This window comes from Lactuca serriola, chromosome 7 (genome assembly GCF_051521515.1).
Source record: "Lactuca serriola cultivar US96UC23 chromosome 7, Lser_US96UC23_V15, whole genome shotgun sequence".
In the NCBI taxonomy this organism is placed as follows: Eukaryota; Viridiplantae; Streptophyta; class Magnoliopsida; order Asterales; family Asteraceae; genus Lactuca; species Lactuca serriola.
Window position 1 is genome coordinate 176740319 of NC_136414.1, and position 24828 is coordinate 176765146.

Genomic DNA, 24828 nt, shown 5'->3' on the forward strand with positions numbered 1-24828 from the left:
GATCTATGTTTTGGATCAATTGCATGGCCTGGAATGCTTCTGTATAGATTCAGACCGGTGGTACTCGGCGAGTCACATGGGTAGACTCGACGAGTTGCTTGAAGATAGGCTGGGACTCGACGAGTTGGAAGAACAACTCGGCGAGTTGGATGAAGATGGCCTGGAACTCGACGAGTTGGAAGAACAACTCGGCGAGTACGTTGAAGATAGCCTTAGACTCGACGAGTCTGTTCTTGGACTCAGCAAGTCTTGTCGAAGAGTCCCAATATTTTCTGGTTGAATCGAGAATCGGTGAGTCAAGGGATGACTCGGTGAGCTGTGTGCGAGTGGAGTCAGAGTTGTTGGACTCGGCGAGTCTCGGGGTGACTCGGCGAGTTAGGTCGCGGATTAAGGGAAGTTTTGAGCTTGGGGACTTGGCGAGTAGAGTTAGTCAGGGGTTGACTTTGACCTTGTCCAAGGGTTGACCAGTGTTTTCTAGGGGCGTGTTGGTAATTGTTGGATATTGTTTTGAGTTCAGTGCCTTGGTGGTTGTCCAGTGGTGGAGATCGTATCAGTGATCGGAGCAGCTTGGGTTATCTGTTCGTTCGGCAGTTTCGAGGTGAGTTATCCTCACTATATCAACAGGGTCTAAGGCACCAAGGCCGGCCCTTATCGGATTGAGATCCGGGAAGTTGTTGTATGTTATTGCTTTGATATGTTTGCATCCTGGTAGCTAGGATGGTATATGTTAGAGACCTGATTGGGATAGGTATCCCGAGATGTAGGGTGATGCTATGCTAGTGACCGGTTAGGTCGGTATCCTGGTTAGGATGATGATATGATATGTGATCTGTTTGATCGGCTTGTTGACTGTGAATTGCTATATGATTGTTTGTTTATGTGCACATGGTTGTTTGGACTGGAGTTGGGTTGAGGCGGGTCTTGCTTTGTGCTGTAGGCCAAGATACCCAGGGCGGACCGGTTGTCCCGATAGGCTGTAGGCCCCAAGAGGGCGGACCAGACGTGCCGAGGCTCAGAGAGTGGACCAGGCTGACTGAAGGCCGGGTGCGGGCGGACCAGTCATATTGTAGACTCAGAGAGTGGACCAGGTGGATTGAAGGCCCGGTATGGTCGGACCAATCACACTGCAGATTTGATGTATGTGGTTAGATTCGGAGAGTGGACCAGGTGGATTGAAGGCCTGGTGCGGGCGGACCAATCACACTGTAGACTCGAGGTATATGGCTAGACTCGGAGTGTGGACCAGGTGGACTGTTGGCTGGTGCGGCGGACCAGTCCCACAGTAGACCCGAAGTGCATGGCTGTCCTGTGATCGGATATGTTATGGCATGTTATGCGTGTATGGTATATGTGGTTGGTATTTTGGGGATATCTCACTAAGCTTTCGGGCTTACAGTTGTGGTTTAATGTTTTTCAGGTTCTTCAGGAGACCGTGGCAAGGCGAAGGCGTGATCGTACCGCTCCTCGTGTTTATATTGAGATGAGATTCTGGGAATACTTAAAATGAAATGTATTGAAAACCTTTTTTTAATAACTTTAATGGTATTGGGTTGTTTTGAAAATTTTAAATTGGTTGAAATTTTTGGTCGTTACAAGTTGGTATCAGAGCCTTGGTTTGAGTGAATTGGAGGAACATTCGTGTGACTCCAGTCTCAAATCGAGGAGAGTTTTCAAAAGAGTATTTAAAATGGTTTTCAAAATGAGTAAAGGAGGATGCGGAGGTACGATCAGCCGGAGCCAGTAAGTAACCCCAAAATACCGTACATGATATTTGTTTTGAGCTTTGTTAGAACAGCATGCTAGTGCTAGGCTAGGGATCTTCAGGATTTCATGATAATGTTGCCTGATTTGTGATGCCTGTAGCCTAGGGTTTCCTTGTGGGAGATTTTCAGTGTTCCTCTAGTGGTGAGGGTTGAGAGTTGTTATGCATGTTTTCACTAGGCTGTTGTGGTAGTACTTCATGCAAATATGGGTAGGTGTGGAAGGTAGTATGGGCCCGTACTACTGAAAGCACAGGACCCATACGCGTATCAGGGAAACCATGACCTCTAGGATTGGGTTGAGAGAGTTGGTTCCCGGGATAGCGGGAAGAGTCTGAGATTTGGGGTGGTGTTTTTCAGTATGGAGATTCCAAGGCATGCTGGGAGTGGATCCGGATCAGGATCGGGAGCAGGAGAGGGAGTTCCGGGCGGGTCAGTACCGCCCGAGGTTATTGGTCAGATGAGCACGTGCGAGCTGGATGCGAGGATTCGTGAGATCCTGCGTGATGAGATTGCTGAGTTGTTCCGGGCTGAGTTGCCGGAGCTGTTTGGGTCGATCAAGACCGCCATGGTTGAGTATTTTGATGAGCGCTACGCAGCTCTCACAGAGACGGCTGCCACGGCGGCTACAACAGCTGTAGCAGCGGCAGGGGGAGGAGTTGGTCGGGGCTTTCAGTATCGGGACTTCGATAATACGAAGCCTCCCACCTTTGATGGAGTTCAGGACCCGATTGTTGCTATGAGGTGGTTATCGGACATGGAGGGGTGTTTCTTCACGTGTTCATGCCCTGCTGATCAGAGGGTGAGGTGTGCTCTGAACCTATTGAGGCTCGGGGCGAAGGATTGGTGGAGATTGACCACGGGGTCATATTTGGATGCGCAGAGGGCTGCGGTTTCTTGGGATCAGTTCAGGGAGATGTTCAGTACTTGCTATGTTCCGCGAGTTGAGAGGGAGAGATTGGCTCAGGAGTTCCTTGAGCTGAAGCAGGATTCGGAGTCGGTGACTGAGATCACCAGGATGTTCACTGAGAGGGCGATGTTCTGCCCTGAGTTCGCTTCGGAGCAGGCTCAGATGTCTCGATATCTGAGCATGCTCAAGAAGGATATCAGACAGTTTGTGTCTACACAGAGGTGTGAGACCTTGTTGGAGTTGCAGGAGGCCGCCAGGCGGCGTGAGTTAGAGATTGAGTTGCAGATGCGTAAGTTGAGGCAGGCTCCAGTGCAATTGCAGCCGGCGCCAAAACGGTCAAAGACCGTTGATTCTAGGGGTCACACCGGAGTTTGTAGGTTCGGTGGTGCATGCCGCAAGTGCGGAAGAGAGGGGCACTATGCGAGGGATTGTCGGTAGTCAGCGCCGGTTCAGGATTTGAGGATTTGTTACCATTGTCATCAGGTTGTACATTTGAGGGTCAACTGTCCACAGCTCGTTGCAGGACCGGTGCAGGCTCCAGCACCGGCCACTTTGAGGATCACGGGTGGAGGTCAGGGTGGAGCGGAGCCCCCAAGGGCTCAAGGTCGTGCTTTTCAGCTTGCAGCAGAGGAGGTCGGAGCAGTGCCGGATGCGGCTGTGGGTATGTTTCTTCCTTGATGTCTTGTTATCTTATGATTATTGTGGAGTATTGTTTATGTGCTAGTATCTTTGTGTGGTTTTCGATGCGGTATTCATCGTTTTTGAGGGTTTTGGGTTGGTTATAGGTTATTGTTTTGGGAATTTCGTTGGTTATCATCCCTGAGGGTTATTAGTGGAAACCTGGAATTGGTTTGAAGGCTGGGTAGCATATGCTTTCTGAGGAGTGGTTAGATACAGGTTGAATTTCTTTCGAGCGGGTTAATCAGTGTTGATGTGGGATCTTGTTAAGGTTGTTTATGCCTGTGTGAATCAGTCCGCGTGTAAGTGTTGGTTTTGTGCAGAGTTGTTCTGGGAGGTCGGTGATGGCGACCGGTGGTTGTTAATCAGTGCTACAAGTGGGGGAGAATTGGAAAATTCTCCAGGAGATCGATGAGTATTTGAGGGTGCTTAGCTGTTGGGATTCAGTGGTGTTCCGACAGTCCAGAGTGTAGGCTGGTAGGAGCAAGTGTCGGGCATGCGGGGCAGGATACAGACCTAGGGCATTCGATTGTGGAAGGCCTGGGATCAGGCCAGGATCGAGTATGTATGATGGAGATAGAGTTCGGAACCCCAAGAGGGCTAGAACGGTATGCACGGGAGGATTTCCCGGAGAGATAGCTTAGAATGATGAATGCTAGTTGATCGGTCCGGATAGACTGAAGGCCGGTAGGCGTACCAGTCGGGCCGAAGGCTCGGAGGACGGTCCAGCCAAACTGAAGGCACTAAGAGCGGTCCAGATTGGCTGAAGGTTCTGAGAGTGGTCCAGATTGGCTGAAGGCCTGGTGAGGCGGTCCAGTCATGCTGAAGACTCTGCCGGTATTGTTGGACCGGTTCGAGGATTTGGATTGTGTATGTTGCAGTGTGATAGCATTAGAAGGTCTCGCCCCGGGTAGTGATCTTGATTAGTTGAGATAGTGCATGGGCTTGAGAGTCCCTGCGATCAGAGTTCGAGCATGTGTGCTGGATGGATAGCGGTTACGCTATGAAGGAGTGGTGTAGCGTTGGGCGAGCACCGTGGCACTTGTCGGAGTGACAAGGCGGCCACGTGGATTCCTTGATAAAGGAATGAGAGGGGAGTGTAACACCGAGAGGGAGTGCAAGTTCACGGACGTGAAAGCGGAAGAGCAGAGTTATGATTAGAGTGATCCGAGTATGGTCATTGAGCAGCGTGGTTGTGGCAGTGGAATGGAATCACATCCGATTTGGGATGTCTGTTGAGGTCGCGGAAGGAATTCCGCGGGTGTAAAGCCAAGAGGCTCGGAAAGGATGCAGGGAGGGAGTCTCGGGCTCTCAGTGTGATTCAGATCAGGGAAGTGCGTATGTAGTAGTGGTTCATCCTGGGGGATGTTTTGGAGATGTCATCGGTGTATCGGGTTTTCCCAACCTGAGGGTGCTAGAGCTAGTTCAGCATGTGTATGTGATTGCAAGAGGAGAACTCATGGGAGTTGCTCTGAAGAATGTGTCTTTCTGTCAGCAGAATGACTAGAGTTGGACTTGAATCGGGAATCCGGTGGTGCATGGTTATTTCTAGCTCATACGGGTCGAGTGATGGTTGTGATTTGGAGCAGTGTTGCATCATGAGTAGTGCTCAGTAGTTAAGTGGTGTTATCAGAGGGTAAAGTCAGTGGCCGGATAGAGTCAGTGGTTAGGACACCGTAAGAAAGGAGAAAGTGAGCTTCTGGTTTCTATGGTTGTGTTTTGAGGAACCTGGTCGAGTTAATGCTAGATGGTGCGTGGCGGGGGTATTTCTGGAATTGAGTTGCCGCAGGCTTCGAGGACGAAGCCTAATGTAAGTGGGGGAGAATTGTAACATCTCGGAATAGCAAGAGTATAGTTGAAGGGCTAAAAGAGTAAAATTGGAAGGGGAACTCGGTGAGTCCATGGGTGGACTCGGCGAGTAGAGTCGCGACTTGGTTGCGTGTTAAGTGGCCGACTCGGCGAATCAGTAAGATGGACTCGGCGAGTAGGCGCTGAATGGAGAAAACCCTAAATCCAGAGGTTGAGCCCTATATAAAGAACATTATGTTTCCTCCCCAGCCTCCTTATCATCCCTTGAGTTCCAGAAACCCTAATTTCGTGAGGAAACCCCCATTGTTGAGTGAATTGGAGCTTGGAGAGGTGGTTGTTGAAGAGATCTTGAAGGAAAAGAGACTTGGATCAAAGGGCTTTGCAAGGATTCGGGTTAATCTTCTCTTGGAGCTTCCTTTTGAGGTATCATTTCATTGCTTGAGTTGCTATTGTCTAGATTCTTCATTTTGGGGGTGTTAGAGATCATATCTTTTGGTGTTTTGGAGTTTAGAGGTAAGATCTGAGGTTGCTACCTCAGATCTGGAATGGAGAAGGGTTGGAATGCCTGAAAGTCCCTGTGTTTGAGTGTGTAGTGAAGCTATCATGTCCCAAACCCTATCCCTAAAGTGTAAAAGGCCTAGATCTCTTTGGATTCACGTAAAGTTTGCCACTTTACGTGATGGATGGGTTATAGGAGGCTAGATCTATGTTTTGGATCAATTGCATGGCTTGGAATGCTTCTGTATATATTCAGACCGGTGGTACTCAGCGAGTCACATGGGTAGACTCGACGAGTTGCTTGAAGATAGGCTGGGACTCGACGAGTTGGAAGAACAACTCTGCGAGTTGGATGAAGATGGCCTTAGACTCGACGAGTCTGTTCTTGGACTCGGCGAGTCTTGTCGAAGAGTCCCAATATTTTCTGGTTGAGTCGAGAATCGGTGAGTCAAGGGATGACTCAGTGAGCTGTGTGCGAATGGAGTCAGAGTTGTTGGACTCGGCGAGTCTCAGGGTGACTCGGCGAGTTAGGTCGCAGATTGAGGGAAGTTTTGAGCTTGGGGACTCGGCGAGTCATCGGGTTGACTCGGCGAGTAGAGTCAGTCAGGGGTTGTCTTTGACCTTGTCCAAGGGTTGATCAGTGTTTTCTAGGGGCGTTTTGGTAATTGTTGGATATTGTTTTGAGTTCAGTGCCTTGGTGGTTGTCCAGTGGTGGAGATCGTATCAGTGATTGGAGCAGCTTGGGTTATCTGTTCGGTCGGCGGTTTCGAGGTGAGTTATCCTCACTATATCAACAGGGTCTAAGGAACCAAGGCCGGCCCTTATCGGATTGAGATCCGGGTAGTTGTTGTATGTTATTGTTTTGATATGTTTGCATCCTGGTAGCTAGGATGCTATATGTTAGAGAGCTGATTGAGATAGGTATCCCGAGATGTAGGGTGACGCTATGCTAGTGACCGGTTAGGTCGGTATCCTGGTTAGGATGATGATATGATATGTGATCTGTTTGATCGGCTTGTTGACTGTGAATTGCTATATGATTGTTTGTTTATGTGCACATGGTTGTTTGGACTGGAGTTGGGTTGAGGCGGGTCTTGCTTTGTGCTGTAGGCCAAGATACCCAGGGCGGACCGGTTGTCCCGATAGGCTGTAGGCCCCAAGAGGGCGGACCAGACGTGCCAAGGCTCAGAGAGTGGACCAGGCTGACTGAAGGCCGGGTGCGGGCGGACCAATCATATTGTAGACTCAGAGAGTGGACCAGGTGGATTGAAGGCCCGGTATGGTCGGACCAATCACACTGCAGATTTGATGTATGTGGTTAGATTCGGAGAGTGGACTAGGTGGATTGAAGGCCTGGTGCGGGCGGACCAATCACACTGTAGACTCGAGGTATATGGCTAGACTCGGAGTGTGGACCAGGTGGACTGTTGGCTGGTGCGGCGGACCAGTCCCACAGTAGACCCGAAGTGCATGGCTGTCCTGTGATCGGATATGTTATGGCATGTTATGCGTGTATGGTATATGTGGTTGGTATTTTGGGGATATCTCACTAAGCTTTCGGGCTTACAGTTGTGGTTTAATGTTTTTCAGGTTCTTCAGGAGACCGTGGCAAGGCGAAGGCGTGATCGTACCGCTCCTCGTGTTTATATTGAGATGAGATTCTGGGAATACTTAAAATGAAATGTATTGAAAACCTTTTTTTAATAACTTTAATGGTATTGGGTTGTTCTGAAAATTTTAAATTGGTTGAAATTTTTGGTCGTAACAGAAGAGGTTATTTATGGTTTATTAATATATTATAAGTTCTAATATAGTAATATGAAATCATATTAGTTAATTAGTATTGATCAAGAATTAATTTGGAATTAATTTTGTGATCAAAAGAGACTAATTAAATATATGGGGATTGATTATGCAAATCATTCATTCTTATAATGTGGGCTTATGATCCAAAGTTTTTTGTGTTGGGCTAAACCCATGTGGTGACCCATAGATGATCCATGGAGGTTTAAACCCATGGATCATGAGGAATATGGAAGGTCATGCACATTAGGGTTTGCATGGTGTAACCCTAATTAAGCCACATGATATAAGAACCCCTCTAGCTCACGAAATCGTGACTAAGATGATAAATAAGAGGGCTAGCCGATTTTATGAGTGCAAGTAACCTCCTCTCAAGTTCCTCCATTGTTGGTGGAGTTGTGTGATTCCATTTGAGGCATTCATACTATTGGTGCTAAGATCTTAAATGTTCAAGGATTTCAACTACAAAAAGGTATGTCATTTAACTAGAATTTTGCAGTATAGATACTATATTGTATGCTAGTTAGGATGATTATTTGGAACATTGAAAGTTTGCATGTATATTAGAGAAAACATAGATCCAAAGCATCTAGGGTTGCATGTACACCATAGGAGTGTTTGAATGCTCAAAACCCTTCAGGAACGATAAAGAGGTCAGGAGCCTATATACCTGCATGTTGACGAATGACATGTAGGCCGTTAGTACACATAGACTCGTGTTGATAAATATGATTATACTCTGATATATTTAAATAAATAAAAATGAAAATTTTGGTTGAAAATTGGGTCTTTACAAAATGAATGGAATAGAACGAATTCATTTGCCTTAGATTGAATTTATTGAAGATGTTTCTTGGGTGGCTTCCTAAATACTCTTGTCCATATATAAGGCTCCAATAAGTATTCTATCTTGTTGGATAAGGTGTCTAAGTCCGTAACTATATTTGCTATCTACTTGACCCGACCCGGCATGGTCCATTTGGGTTGCACTTCACCTAACAACTTGTATGGATATACTTTTGAGAATAAGATGTTTATGATATATTAATTTATTATTAGTTGTAATATATTAATTGTTGGATTAGTGTCTAAGTCCATAACTATTTTTGGTATGTACTTGACCCGATGGTGAATGGTCCTTTTGGGTTGACTTCACCAAAGCAACTTGATTGGAGAAATAAATAGAGAGAGAGGTTATTATGATTTATTAATATGTTATAAGAATAATATATTAAAGGAGAAATCATATTTGTTTAATTAATATTGGTCAATAATTAATTAAGAATTAATTTTGTGATCAAATGTAATTAATTAAACTAGAGGGGCTGAATTGTAATTATGTGATAGTTGCAAAATAGGGCAATGGTTATCCTTGTTAAAGGATGGACGAATTCAAGGATAAGGATAATTCAAGGATAAGGATATCCTTGAAATCGTCCAAGGTCCAAGAGATAAGTGTTTTCAAGGCTTATCTTGTGGTTGCTTGGTGGGCAAGTAACTGGATAAGGATAAGGACTGAAACCCTAATCCAAACCCTATATAAAGACTCCTAAGGCCTTAGGATTTCATAAACTTGATCCCTAGAGCATCTAAGTACGAATTTCTACCTCTCTCTTCTCTCTCTATATCTTCTCCAATTGCTTGTGGTGTTTGTGAGGCATTAGAGGCACTACACTTGTGGTGCTTGCTTTCAAGACTTTGGGTTTGAAGATTTAAGTTGTTATTACAATATAACAACAAGAGGTATGTAATCTAACCTTCTTGGTTAATTTCTAAAATAGCAAACATGATTAGGGTTTAATTATGTGTTCATAATGTTGTGTATCTAATAGTGAAAACATAGATCCAATGCTAGGGTTGCATGTACACATAGGATTGTTTGTATAAAACCCAATAGTAGTATCAGAGCCTTTGGTTAACTTGTTTTCAATTAGTTTATTCAATTGTATGAACTTGACATATTAGGGTTTATTGCCAATAAACCCTAGGAGGCTAGGGCTTTTCGAGATTAGGGTTTGCAAACCCTAATTTGCAAGAGTTTGAATAAGATCTTCAAATCCTTTCTTAAACCCTTAAATTTCGAAATATAGGGTTTGTTTTAATCCCTTGATTTTCGAAATTAGCCCCCTCCCCAAGATAAGATCCTAAATTTTAGGGATTTGGATTATCCCATATCTTGTAATTATCCTCTAATTGTTATATATGGTAATTATAGATTTTGCATTATCCTATCCTTATTTTCGAGATCTAGGGAGATAATTAAGGGATTAGGATATCTTAAATGTATAAATGGTAATTATCCTCATGATTTAGATAATCCCTTATGATTTAATAATTAAATTAATAGTCTAATTCAAGATAATTATTAAATCAAGGTTTTTAATATTTAGAATTTTAATTTATATCTCATAAATTCGAAAATTTTAAGAGAAATTAAAGCTAAATTGTTTTGAAAAGTTTCAAAACTTGACCTCAAGTTTTGGAATTTAAAAGTTGATTAAAAGTTTAATTTAGGAATGTTAAATTCTAAAACTCTAGTATTGTTTTGAAAAGTTCAAATCACACCCTTATGGTTTTATTAATTAATTAAGGTGTATAATTAAAAGAAGTTTAATAAATCCATAAAAGTTTTGGTTACAATTAAAAGTATAATTGTTATATTTGACCACCTAGTATTTTTAAAGTGTAAAACACACCCTATACTATATATAACATTAAAAGTCTAACATTATATATATATATATATATATATATATATATATATATATATATATATATATATAAGTAAAATTCAGTCTTACCGTTAGTAGGCCTCATTCACGAAGCTGGTCTACAAGGGGTGTTTAAGGAAATTGCCTATAAAATGGTGATTGAATGGGTATCCACTCTTACCCACCGCACTCTTGACTAATGGAGGGTCGTTAGCCGAACGGGTAGGATAGGACAAAAACCTTCCATTATAAGTATAATGAAGTACAAAAGTAACTAAATGTTTTACAAATTCTCAATCTTAGTTACTTAGGCAAAATTGAATTGATGCAATTCCATGAAATTACACTTTGTACCCTTGCGAAGACGTTAGTGGAGCGTGTGTGGTTTACCAGCACATTGAATAGGTGACTGTAACATGTGAGGGCACCATGTAAGTTTGCATGGTTATTCACACCCGCTTTGTGATCCTCGGCATCCCAGTCACAAATAAGAGGGGCATATCGAGATTTAAACATGCCATTGAAAGTTCAATGAATCTCAAAGGATCTAGGAGTTTTCATAGATTTAAAACTTAAATTCTTTTTCGTTTTTCGTGGTGGAAATTAGTGAATCGTCATTCACTTACCTTCAAATATTCTGCAATTAGGGTTACGGCATCCCTCTCCCGAGTTGTAGAATATTGTGTTGGGTCCTAGCCTTAGTATCTCATTTGGGTGATTTACTAAGGACTCAATCAATCAACTAACTTGAATTCGTTTTCTCCCGTTTTGTAGATGTCAAAGTTTGAGAACTATGGTCTTCTCAAATCCCGTGGAACAAGCATTCCACATGAAGATGATATTCCACGATTCGATCGAGGAACACGAAATCATGCTCAACCTCCTCCAATTATTCTCCCTAACCCACAAGTTCGAAGGCTTGAAAAGTTCAAGATTACTCAAGCCCTTTTGGCAAGTAAACATAAAGAAGGAAAGTCGATGTGTGCACACGTCCTAGGGATGAAGTCACACATTGATAAGTTAAGAATGTTGGGATCCGTTGTCTGTGAGGAAATGGTTGTTGATTGGGTTCTTCAGTCACTTCCTAACTCACATAGTGAGTTCGTAAGAGAGTACTATATGATGAACCGTGACGTGACCCTTATAGATCTCACCTATATGCTTATTGCTGCTGAATCAGAAATGTTTTGGCGCAATGGAAAAGCAAAGTTGATTAGTGAATCTGCCTTCAAGACCTCTATGGATATAGACAATGGCAACGAAAGATATGCTATGATCGAAAAGTTTGATCATAAGAGAAAGGCAATGTCTGAAGTAGTTCCATGTCAAGTTCCAAAGGAGTCAATTTGCTTCTATTGCCAAGAGAAAGGGCATTGGAGACGAAGCTGCCCCATTTACCTAAGAGATCTAAGAGATGGGAGAGTCGAAACGTATGGCTCTAATAAATGTAAAATCCATTAACTAACTCTTTTAAGCTTCTATTCTAGATTCTTAATACACAATGTGATAAGATTACAATTGATGTTTTGTAGGATCGAAGAAAAGAAAGGAAGCTTAAGGGAAGAAGTGAGCAAAATCTAACCGTGAAGAAATGGATTTCGATCGCATTACTTGAAAATTAGATTATTGAGCTGCTACTTGGAGTTAGAATTAGATTGCTAAGAAAGATGTATTAGCATAGTTTTTCAATGAATTGCGTTGTAAGGACAAATTTTTCCGCAATAAAATAAATTTTGATTTTATATCCTTGCAATGGCGTATATGAAAAAATTGATGTTTGAATGTTTCTATTATTAGCAATAATGGATTTGGTTCTTATTATGTTATTTATGGAAAGTCGAGAGTTTACCAAATAGGGAGAGTTTCTCATCGCCCAAGTTTCAATTGGACAGAAATTCGGAATCATGAAACTTGGTTGCACGATGAATGAGGAATTTCATATTTGGAAATTAGACTAATTCATTGATAAAGTGTCAAGTGAAGGACTAGGAGATCGAATACACAAAGTTGCGTGTTGATCAAGTCCACCATAAGAATAACAAAGATATTCGTCATGATTTACTAAAGGTTTAGTAAATATGATTATACTTATAAGATTAAGTGTAATTCTGAATTGATTAAAAGGGTTTAAATCAATGGAAAACGAATAAGAAGAATCAAGTAGGCAGAAAGATAAAAGTTTCTCCATTCTAAGAAGAAGGGATAGTAGCTTTTATGCTTTATGATAGGTCTTAATGATTAAGAACCATATCTCAATTGATCCTCTAAGTAAGTCTTAGTACAATTGTATGTTTAAGAAGAGGAATCAAGAATTGAAGAAATGGTTAAATCAAGAAGTCAATCATACTTCGTTCCAATAACAAGTCTTAAAGTTAAGATTGTGACATTGAGTGAAAAGTATTAAAAAGGTTTGTAACATTCATCAAATGTGGAAAGTTGTGATATCTTGGATAAGACAAAGACCAACTAGGACCAATTTATGAAGAGTTTTGATAAAAGCTACACTAACTCTTGAATATTTGTTTGTCAATAAATGTTTTGACAAGAGAATCTTATATGTCAAGGAGTCAGTGGGAGTCTTAATGGTCTTGAAAGGTTTCAAGAACAAATCAAATAAACCTTATCAATCATCACTAGCACACGAGTTGAGGTTTACAACCTATCGTGTTGACATTATTTTGTTTCTGTGCCATTCCAATCAAGTTAATTATGCATGTGAGTCCTATGAGTTCTCATTTGAATGCATAAAAGGCAAGGACCTTGATCAATGGAAAGTACATTGATAAGAAAAGGTGAGCTGCTTAACTACTTGGAAGACATGGTGGGAAGCTGTGCTACCATAAAGGCAAGAAATCGAGATCAAGAAAGTTCGATCCATATGAGTTTGAATTTGTCGTAAACTTTGGTTTTAACAAATTCACATGGATAGGAACAAATACACCGTTTAAATCTAAGTGTCATAAGATTTCCTCCTTCATGAAAATGATTATGAGGAAATGCTTTCACTAAGAAAGATTTAAGAAGATAGTGATTGTAAAATTGCATTCTCGAATTCGATTATGGTTATGGTATCCCTTTCCATAATTTGAATTGTGAGGTTTGGCAATTAGTCATAAGTGTTTAGACACACATATGAACTATCGAAGGAAAATGTGTATAAGTTCAAGAAGCCTTGATAAAAGATTATCAAAGCACTAAGTATGAGAAACATGAACTTAAGAAATTCAATAAGCATTGTTTTTCTGAAAGTTAAGATGTTTATGAATACATGTCGAAGCTAGTGGGAGCATAAGTGTTATGTTTTATAATAATCATCATGATAGTGGGAGCATAAATGTTATGATTATATGATTATTAAGGCACGTATTGTAAGTTGGCAATATTAATTATAGAAAACAAGAGTTATATCTTGCAAAGTCGTAAGGGTTGTAAAGTTGTTTTGCTATAATTAAGGGAGAGAATATTATGCTTCATTTCAAATCTAAAGGCTTAGGTTGAGAAATGTTAATAAATTTAGTAAAGGGTACATAGTGTGTTCTTAAAATTTCGATTATGATTACGGCATTCCTCTTCACAATTCGATTTTTGAGAACATAGCAAATAAAACATTATGCGTCGTGTCCCATACGCTTCGGGTATAGGATCGATTGCAAATGCTTTAATGTTTGACCATTCTAAAATTTTCCAAATGTCGAGCGCATTTAGAGGGAAAAGGGACTAGAATTGGTTTTGACTAAAATAATTAAACAACTATCAAAGGAAAATCCAAAGTTTGACGAGGATTGGTCGCTTGTGAGTAGTTGGAAGCATGGTATTGGATGGACCATATCGACATTATTATGAATAGAAAAGATTCTGTTAAGAATGAATTGTCATATGGAAATTATGGAAATGTTTCCATATTGGATGGACCATATCGACATCATTACGAATAGATAAGATTCTATTAAGAATGAGTTGTCATATGGAAATTATGGAAGCGTGTCCATATTGGGAATTGAATATTGAAAATTTATGTCTAGATTAGAAACTTTTATGCAAAAGGATGTTCAAAGGAATGTACTTTGAGTGAGAGACATCACATCTAAGGAATTGTCTTGTAACAATGTCCGATAGAGGACTTTGTAATATCATTGGCAATAGTCTTTTTGACTTTGGTGTAGTGACATTACGAAAGGATCGTTGCATAGAATGTTAGAATCTAGCATATTCTATAAGTAGCAAGAATTTGATATTCTTTCACTTATGAAAAAGGATTTGGAGTTGTGAAATGAGAATGATTGGAAATGTGTTCAATTTGATCTATTTCACAAAAGTAAGAACCATAGGTAAACATTGTGTGCATGCTAAGAACATGGGACAAGTGTAATAATTCAAGTAAGAAGTTGATTAACCGAAACAACAAGTAATGAGTAATCGATATGGTGATAAATAAAAGGTGTTTTGTTTATACTCAAAGGTTTGAGGCCATATGGGATTAGTATTATTCTTGTGTTTCACATTTGCATGTTTTGACTTCCAGAATAATTGAATTTATTAAGAATAATCGAATTATTCGAACGGGCCACAGTCGTTCATATGTTGGAAGTAGATATGAATGAAGACTGTCGTGAATTGGTGTGTGGATTGTCTGAAAGAGTATTAGACATAAGAAAATGTTTGCTGCAACGTTCATGAGTGCTTATTGTAACATCCCCCTCTGGCACGTATCACAATATTGTCCGCTTTGGGCCACTCGGCACGAGGACTTCCCAAGGGGTCACCCATCCTGGTACTACTCCCGCCCGAGCACGCTTAACTGCAGAGTTCTTATGGGATCTGCTGCCCTCACGGCTTTAAGACGCGTTGTGACAAGGAAGGTATCCACACCCCTTTATAAGGAAATGTTTCGTTCTCCTTCCAAGCCGATGTGGGATCAGATCTAACCCACTTTCACCCCCATTATAGGGTTCGACGTCCCCGTCGAACACATCGACCCGTGCAAAAATAAACACTCTGGGAATTGTGACGGGAAGGTGAAGTGCTTTAAGTGTGGAGAAATAGGGCATTACGCCAATAAGTGTACAATTCCCAAGGAGGTGTGCTACGGATGTAAAGAAGAAGGCCATATTTCTAAGAATTGTCAGAAGAACAATGAAGTAACAAGGCCAAGTGCACCATCAATGCCAAAGGAATTTTAGGATATCCTTGAAGAAGCGATTAATAACACTAGGAAGTAGAAGTCAAGACTTGATACCCGAAGATCAAGTTACGAAGTAGTAATGTGAATAGTAACAAGTAGTTTAGCCTATGAGAGGCATAGTATAGGGTAAACTTGAACCTTTGTGTAATCGTTTCAAGGAAATAAAATAAACCCTGGTTTTGTCGTCTGATGAATAGAATGGCTGGTGTAATTTTTGAAGTTGTCCCAATCATCTGAAATTTCCATCACCAACCAAGTTGAAGTAGAGTTGATCATTGAAGATACGCATGAAAGAAGTCCTAGTAGAGTCTAGGAAAATTTTATGATTAATTGGACACATTTGTATGTGTTAAATTGTTTTGTGATTTTAGGACTTGGGGACTGCGAGACAGTACTTGGGACGAGTATGAGTAGGTGTGAATAGTAGTAGAGATCTATACTACTGGAAGCACAGGACTCGCACTTGGATCAGGGAAAGTCACAAGGTTACCAAGAAGCTATTATTTGATTCCGTCTTGTTCTAGTCTGTCGTTACCATCGTTTCGGTAATGACTAAGAAGATGATTGTTATTCCGACCTTAGAGGTCATATCAAATTGAGTCCGACTATGATGAGTTTATTATGTGGTTCAGAGAACCAAGTTCGATGTAACATTTGACTTAAGCCAGAAGATTGAAATGAAAGATGATCAAAGCGATCAATAGAAGTATCGCACTCATTGTTAAAGAAGTTGGTAGTTAGAAATGATATATTTTGAACGGTGATTGTATCGCATTAGAACATGAAGGAAGGTATAATTTGTTCTAAAATTGTCCCTAAGAGATCTGAGTCTAAGTAGTGCAGTATACAATGAGAGATCATTAGAACATGACCCATCGGTCTGTTACAATAAGTACTTATTCCAAGAAGAAGGAGTCCTCAATAAGGATTTATTTTGTAACTCGAAGGTTACAATTGAAAGTACTATGGAGATCTGAAGCTTTTTAGGATTAGCTGGATATTATCGCTGATTTATCCAAGGCTTTTCTTCGATCGCAACTCCATTGACAGCTTTGACCCACAAAGGAGCTGCCTATACTTGGAATGAGAAGCATTGGAAGCTTTGAGAAGTCAAAGAAGAAGTTGTGTGAAGCACCGATTCTTTCATTACCCAAAGGAGTTGATGACTTCACAGTTTATAGTGATGCCTCTGGAGTTGGGTTAGGATGTGTTCTGACCCAAATGGATAAGGTGATAGCATATTCATCGAGGCAATTGAAAGAGCATGAAAAGAACTACCCCACTCACGATTTGGAGTTGGCAGCGGTAGTATTCGCCCTAAAGATATGGAGGCATTATCTTTATGGCACAAAGTGAAAACTTTTCACTGATCATAAGAGTCTTCAATATCTCTTTAATCAGAAGGAATTGAACATGAGACAACAATGCTGGCCAGAGTTACTCAAGGATTACGACTGCGAGATACTTTACCACCCTGGTAAAGCAAATGTGGTTGCTGATGCGCTCAGTCGGAAGGTAAACCTTGAAAAGTAAAGGCCAAGAGCGTTGAGAATTGAAGTTGTCTCGACAATTGTGGAAAGTATAAAGAAAGCTCAAGAGGAAGCTTTAGAGAAAAATGACCGAAAGGAAGCACGTTTGGGCAAAACGTTAGTATTTGGTACAAACAACCAAGAGTTGAAGGTATTCCAAGATAGGATTTGGGTACCTAAGACGGGCGGAGTAAGAGATCTTCTGATGGAAGAAGCTCACTGGACCATGTACTCGATTCATCTCAGCAGTAGAAAAATGTATAGGGATTTAAAACCCTATTATTGGTGGCCGACGATGAAGCTCGATGTTGCTAGGTATGTGGCCGAGTGTGTAACTTGTGCTAGGGTTAAGGCACAACATCAGGAACCGTATGGGAGTTTAGAACCTTTACCCGTACCCATGGGTAAATGGGAGGACGTCACCATGGATTTTGTGACTAAACTGCCCAGAACAAGGAACAGTCACGACATGATCTGGGTAGTCGTTGATCGCTTCACTAAGAGTGCGCATTTCATAGCAGCCATCGAGAAATGGTCTATGGATAAACTCGTGAATTCTTATGTGAAGGAAGTGTGAGGCTTCACGGTGTTTCGTTAACGATTGTATCCGATCGTGACAGCCATTTTACCTCAATGTTTTGGAGGAGTCTATAAGAGGAAAAGCAGTTTATGGGACTTGAAATAGTCCATTAGATTGCTGAAAAGTTATAAGTGATTAGGAAAAAGATGTTAGCTGCTCAAAAGAGCTATGCTGACAAGAAAAGACAACCGATATCATTCGAAGTTGGAGATTCGGTTTCACTTAAAGTCTCGTCGTGGAAGGGACTTCTAAGATTTGGTAGAAGGGGAAAGTTGAGTCCAAGGTTTATTGGACCATTTAAAGTTCTTCAGAAAATCCGGAATCAAGCTTACAAGCTAGAGTTACCGGAAGAACTAGAGGGTATTCATAACACCTTTCATGTGTGTTATTTGAGAAAGTTCACGGGAGGTGTGCCCGACATAATTCCCATTTCTGAGTTAAGGTTGGACAAGAACAAGAGATTAATTGGAGAACTTGAGGCAATCGTTAACCGTAAGACTAAGAAGTTGTAACATAAGATGGTCGATTTAGTGCCTGTACGTTGGAAACTTATAAATGGGCCAAATCCCACCTGGGAAACGGAGAGTGACATAGTGAGTCGCTACCCGTAGTTGTTTGTCGTTGTGTGATTTCGGGGACGGAATCATCCTAAGGGGGAGAGAGTTGTAACGCCCGTGTTTCTAGGCTAGGCATTAATATTGACATAATGGTCTAGGTTAACCTTTGTAACTCATTTAGAAGAAATGAAAAGGAATTATGTGAATATTATGTGAATTATGTGTTTTATGCTTAATTATTAGGGTTTAATTAATTAAAAATAAAAATAAGCGTCAAAATTAAAGTGTGAGCTAAGCCCTATATCTTTACATAAAGTTGTAGTGGTCGAAACAAGGATTTCGGGGATATAAAGAATACCAAAATCCGAGTTATAACGAAGAAGTTATGACCTATTGAAGTTTCGCAACAAAACCGGCACGGTGCTGAATGTCGTAAAAAGTGAGTTTTTGATAAACTACTTTTTAGCCTTAGTAATCTAAACGAAAGTCATAGTATTCGTTAAACCGAGAAGTTCGATAAAAAGAACGCCCAAATCTGACTTCGTATGAGGAAGTTATGATTTTTCGAAGTTTCAGCGTAGCAGTAGACAGCTAAAAACTCGAATTTTAGATCGAGCGATTTTTAGCCGACACAACCTAAACGAGAATTGAAGGTCTCGTCATTAGGAGCACAACGGTAAAAAGTCTGACGAAAACGGACGTCGGATGAAGAAGTTATGAATTTTTAACGGATTTCCTGTCCCGGTCTGTTAAAAATAATAATATAAAATTTAAAGTCAAAATTAGCCGACGAAGTCCAAATGGAAGTTGTAGATCGTAATTTTAGCTACGCGTGCATATAAAGAGCGTCAAAAACGGAGTTCGTATGCGAAAGTTATGGATTTTAGAAGTTTTGGCACGAAAACTGAGAAATTTCGCATAGTCACACAATTGCCACGTCACCCTCGCTTAGAATGTGACACGTGTCCTGCTGAGTCACCTGGCTGCTGAGTCATTAGGCTGCTGAGTCACCGAGGCTGCTGAGTCATGCGAGCCACGTGCCCTCTTCTGATTCGACCGAGGAGGAGGCCAATCCGAAGCAGCCAGCTCCCCAGCCGAAGCTTCGCCCAGCTGCCGCGTGTGTCCGAGCCTCGCATAGCCTAGCTCCGAGCCTCGCAGGTGCGCCAGTAAGCCGCGGTCCACTTAGAAGCTGCCAGCGAGCCCTCGCAGGTGCGAGCCATGTGCGAGCCATGCGAGCCTTCGCCTGCGAGCCTTCTCAGCCATTGGATCAGAAGCTTCTCAGCCGTCCGATCAGAAGCTTCACCCTATAAATAGAAGGCTGCGAGCCTTCTCGGATATTTTTAAGAAATTGCCACTTTTAGCCCCTTTCTCCATATTTCTTTCATTTTAACATCCCGCAAAGCCCCGGTATCGATTGTAAAGCCCGGAATACACCACGAAGTGCCCGAGAAGCCCGAAAAATATATCTTTTCGGTTTCGAAGCCCGACCTTTCGCAGAGCCCGGTTTCTCAATAAATCTCCCGGTTTTATTAGAAACGATCGTTTTAGGAAACGAATTGCTACCCGATTTTCACCAAAATAAGTGAGTGTGTAGTTACTTTCAATTTACACATAGATATGAAGTATTTACCTTGAAATACGTGTTATGTGTAAATATATTAATTGTTTGACTGAAGTGACTGTTGAATTGATGTTTTATACAAGTTTTAAACTGTATATGCTTTTTATCTACAAAATATGTTGGGTAGAACATGGGTAGATGAAATAGTGGGTATGATGAAAGGTGAGTTGGATAAAGGAGATGATCAATAATATTGATCATAAGTTAAGGGTGAGTGGTGAAAATTTGAGAGAATCACTTACCCAAATTGTTGGCCCCCGTCATTCAGCAGAGTATGGATGACAACCATGGACTATTCTAGACAGTCTATGGAACACTAGCAGGCCCGCAACCTGTAGGTGTAATGAACTATATGTTCATTTGTTGTACTCTAAAAACCCATTGACATGTATTGCAGGAGAGAACACCTGTAAATAATACTGTCGATAAATGAGAGCTATGGACTTAGCACATGTTGAATAAACTTTGGCAGTTATGGAATTAGTGCCCGTTGTATAAACCCCGGTCACGAGGTGACTTTGTGTCTATTCCTTAGGATGAATCCTTAGGAAGGAGTGGTAGTTGATTCTTAGGGTAAACCCTTAATAAATAAATAAAATAATGGGGTTTGGGGTATTTAGGTTGATTGATTGATGTATAAACATAATAAATTTATGTATTGTGGGTTGAAAACCCTATATGCTCACCAGGCTTCCAAGCCTGACCCACTCAGTTGTTTATATTACAGGTAGAGGACCCCGAGCATAGTCGGATGATGATGATGAGTGAATTTTGGATTATAGGCCAGTAGTTACAAATAATTGTCGTAAGGCTTATAATGTCTTGTTTATGCTTTTGATCTGTATTGGAACATGACATCCCGAGGTTTTGATATAAAAGGAAATGATATATTTCTTAATGAAAGATTTTGACAAACTTTTATCATATTTTGTTTTGGGGACCAACTCCGCAACATCTTTTATAAAGATTTCTCTGATTTGATTTTTAAAAAGCATAAATTAAATCGGTCTTTTCTGGCCGAGAAATTGGGGATGTCACACTTATGAATATGATTTGAGCATTGGATTAAACCCACGCTCACTTGGATCCCTCCATGGATTGTATCACGAGTGATTGGTGAGACGATAACATCTTATATTCTTGAAACCGAGATGTGTGAGTTGTATCTTGCGAATCGGCATAATATGTGAACGCACTAGTAACTTGGTGTTATAAAACATATTATTGTGTGTGATTCGGTGAGTGAGTGCAAGCAAGCATTGTATCAAAGTTTATCCGTTCCTTTTATCTAAAGTAGGATAAAAGTGATATATGTGGGCCCCTCGATGGTTTAGTGATGACAAACATAAATGCTCGGCTGGGCTAGGGCTAATTTGATTTGTTCAATTAGTCAGTCGTCATAAATCGGGAATCGAGATATAGTACAAAGAGAATGATTTGAAATCATATCTCATATGATATCTAGAATGGAGGAATATATGATCCCTTATCTAAGGACACGCGTATCTGATAGGATCAGAGTTGACAACGGTTTTGGAAAGCTAAAATTGCAGATCAGGATCTGAAGTCATATGCAGAATAGTTGTTAGACTTATCCAAGTGGGAGACTGTTGGATTAGTGTCTAAGTCCATAACTATTTTTGGTATGTACTTGACCCGATGGTGCATGGTCCTTTTGGGTTGCCTTCACCAAAGCAACTTGATTGGAGAAATAAATAGAGAGAAAGAGAGGTTATTATGATTTATTAATATGTTATAAGAATAATATATTAAAGGAGAAATCATATTTGTTTAATTAATATTGGTCAATAATTAATTAAGAATTAATTTTGTGATCAAATGTAATTAATTAAACTAGAGGGGCTGAATTGTAATTATGTGATAGTTGCAAAATAGGGCAATAGTTATCCTTGTTAAAGGATGGATGAATTCAAGGATAAGGATATCCTTGAAATCGTCCAAGGTCCAAGAGATAAGGGTTTTCAAGGCTTATCTTGTGGTTGCTTGGTGGGCAAGTAACTGGATAAGGATAAGGACTGAAACCCTAATCCCAACCCTATATAAAGACCACTAAGGCCTTAGGATTTCGTACACTTGATTCCTAGAGCATCTAAGGACGAATTTCTACCTCTCTCTTCTCTCTCTATATCTTCTCCAATTGCTTGTGGTGTTTGTGAGCTATTAGAGGCACTACACTTGTGGTGCTTGCTTTCAAGACTTTGGGTTTGAAGATTTAAGTTGTTATTACAATATAACAACAAGATGTATGTAATCTAACCTTCTTGGTTAATTTCGAAAATAGAAAACATGATTAGGGCTTAATTATGTGTTCATAATGTTGTATATCTAATAGTGAAAACATAGATCCAATGCTAGGGTTGCATGTACACATAGGATTGTTTGTATAAAACCCAATATTAATATGATATCATGATTATTTAATAAGTATTGATCAAGAATTAATTTAGAATTAATTTAGTAATCAAAATGGACCTAATTAAATATGGACTCTTGTTTATATATATGGATTGGGCTAAGATTTATTTAGGATAGGCTAAGAGTATATGGAGTCCAGGGATAGTCCATGGAGATTTTAACCCTTGATCCTAGGTAAATGAAGAGTCATGGGTATTAGGATTTAACCCTAATCCTCCATACTATATAAAGGAGTCATTGGTTCTAGAATTGGTACTAGTGTGTGTGAGCATAAGTGTGATCTGATTTCTATAGTGTTCTTATTCTCTCAAGAGCTTCCAACTTGTGTTGGTGATTTGTGACACCACTTAAGGCATCTACACCATTGGTGCTAGGCTCATAAACTCCAAGCAATCAACCATAAAAGAAAGGTACGTTATTCGACTTGAAGTTTTGTATTACAAGTGCCCCATAACATGCTAGTTAGGTTGTAAACCTTGGAAATCAAATTTGCATGTATCTTAGAGAAAACATAGATCCAAGGTTTCTAGGGTTGCGTGTACACCATAAGAGTGTTAGTAGGCTCAAAAACCAACAGCGGTATCAGAGACTAGGCTTGTTTTCTTGATACTTGATGCAAATTTGTTGAAAAAGCTCAAATATCTACTATCTGCTGCATGAACTCGCCGAGTCCATGTGATATTTCATCCTACTCGTCGAGTAGGTTCTTGCACTTGACGAGTAGGAGCCCCTGAATGTAGATTTTTGAGTTTTGCTGCTGGAAATGGACTAGAAACATTACCCTAAACTGTTTTGGTGTTTTAGACGGTGTAATGGTTGTGCTAATCCATTTACAATGGCTAATATCAAAATTCCATGTTTTATATGTGTATATATGATTCTTGAAATTTTGATATGAATGGTTATGTTCTTATGAGTTTTTAGAAGATCATAGGAATTATGTGTAATTTGCTTGTAGTATAATTCTTGATCTTAATGGCTAATGATGGAGTCCATAACTTGTCCTCAACTTATGGATAACCAAAAGTCACTTCTTTAAAAGTGTCATTAAAGAATAGGAGGCTACATAAAATGAAGAGTCATCATTTTAATGGACCATTAAAACTCATAAGTTATGAATTGAAGAGTCTTGAATAGTTTCAAAACTTACCCTCAAGTCTTGGAAGTTGTAAAGTCTCACACATTAATACTTTAATTCCAAACAGATTCTTGGAATTTTAAAAGTTTAAAATTCAACCCTTATACTTCTATAATATTAAAAGTTTAATTATTATGTATATATGTATAAGAATAAGTCACTATTACCGTTAGTAGGCCTCATTCACGAAGCTGGTCTATAAGGGGGTATAAGATTACTTCCTATAAAATGGCAATTTAATGGGTGTCCACTCTCACCCACCGCTTCCTTGACTGGTGGAGGGTCGTTAGCCGAACGGGTAGGATAGGACCTAATTCCTCATTAAAAGTATAATGAAATTATAAAGTAATTAAAACTTTATAAAATTCCATTCTTAGTTACTTTAGGAAAATGTGAAATAGGTGCTAACCCATGAAATTACACTTTGTACCTTACCAAGTCGTTAGTGGAGCCTGTGTGGTTAACCGACACACTAACAAGGACTAGTAAGAGTGAAAAAGGGTGACTTAGGTTTTATCATAGATCAGTGGAGCGCGTATGGTTAACCGGCACATCGATTGGGTGATAAAATTAAGGGTACCAAGTCAATTAGCATGGTTATTCACACCTTGTTTGTGATCCTCGGCATCCTAGTCACAAACTTGAGAGGGCATAATCGAGATTCAAACATGCAATTAAAGTTCAATGTATCTTAAAGATCTAGGAGTTTCAAATCCAATTAAAACTTAATAATTCATTTTGTTTTTTATGGTGGAAATTGGAAAATCATTATTTACCTACCTTCAAATATTTTATAGCTTGGATTACGGCATCCCCCTTCCAAGTTATGAAATCGTTTGTAGGGTCCTAGTCTTAACATTTCATTTGGGTAACATATTAAGGATTCTTCATCTAATTAAACTTGTCCTTCTCTCTTTTCAGATATCAAACAACACTGCTGTTGGCTCAAACCCTACAGGCTCCTTTTCCCTCATGAACTTGTGCAGGAAAGTCACTTTTGATGGGTCTAACTTCAATGAATGGATTAGAAACATCAGGATGATTACCCGTTATGAGGACAAGGAATATGTCCTTGATAAGGAACTTAAGGTCATCAATGAGTCCACTGCTACCCCCGAGGAGGTTGCAGAGTACAATACACATGAGAGGGATGCTACCAAAGTGTCCTGCATCATGTTGGCTATCATGAATCCCGAAATCTAGAAATCCTATGAAGATTTCTACCCCTATGAGATGCATTTGGATCTGATGGATAGGTACCATCAGAGCACGCGTCAGGAGAGGTATGAAATCATCTCCTCTATGATAACAGCCACGATGAAGGATGGTGAATCCATCATCGGACACTTGCAAAAGATGCAAAGGTTCATGGACCGGTTACTGAAGATTAATGTGGACTTCCCTGAGGACATGGCGATTGATATCATTCTCCATTCCTTACCTCTAAGTTATGATCAGTTTCGTATGACTTATCATATGAAAAAGGAGGAAGTTACACTTAGCAAACTTCAAGGACTTTTAAGGACCGCTGAAATTGGCCTTAAAGGTAAGCCGGCTGTTTCCTCTACTCCTACTCCTACAGCACCCACTGTTCTGGCAATTGGGAAGGGAAAGGG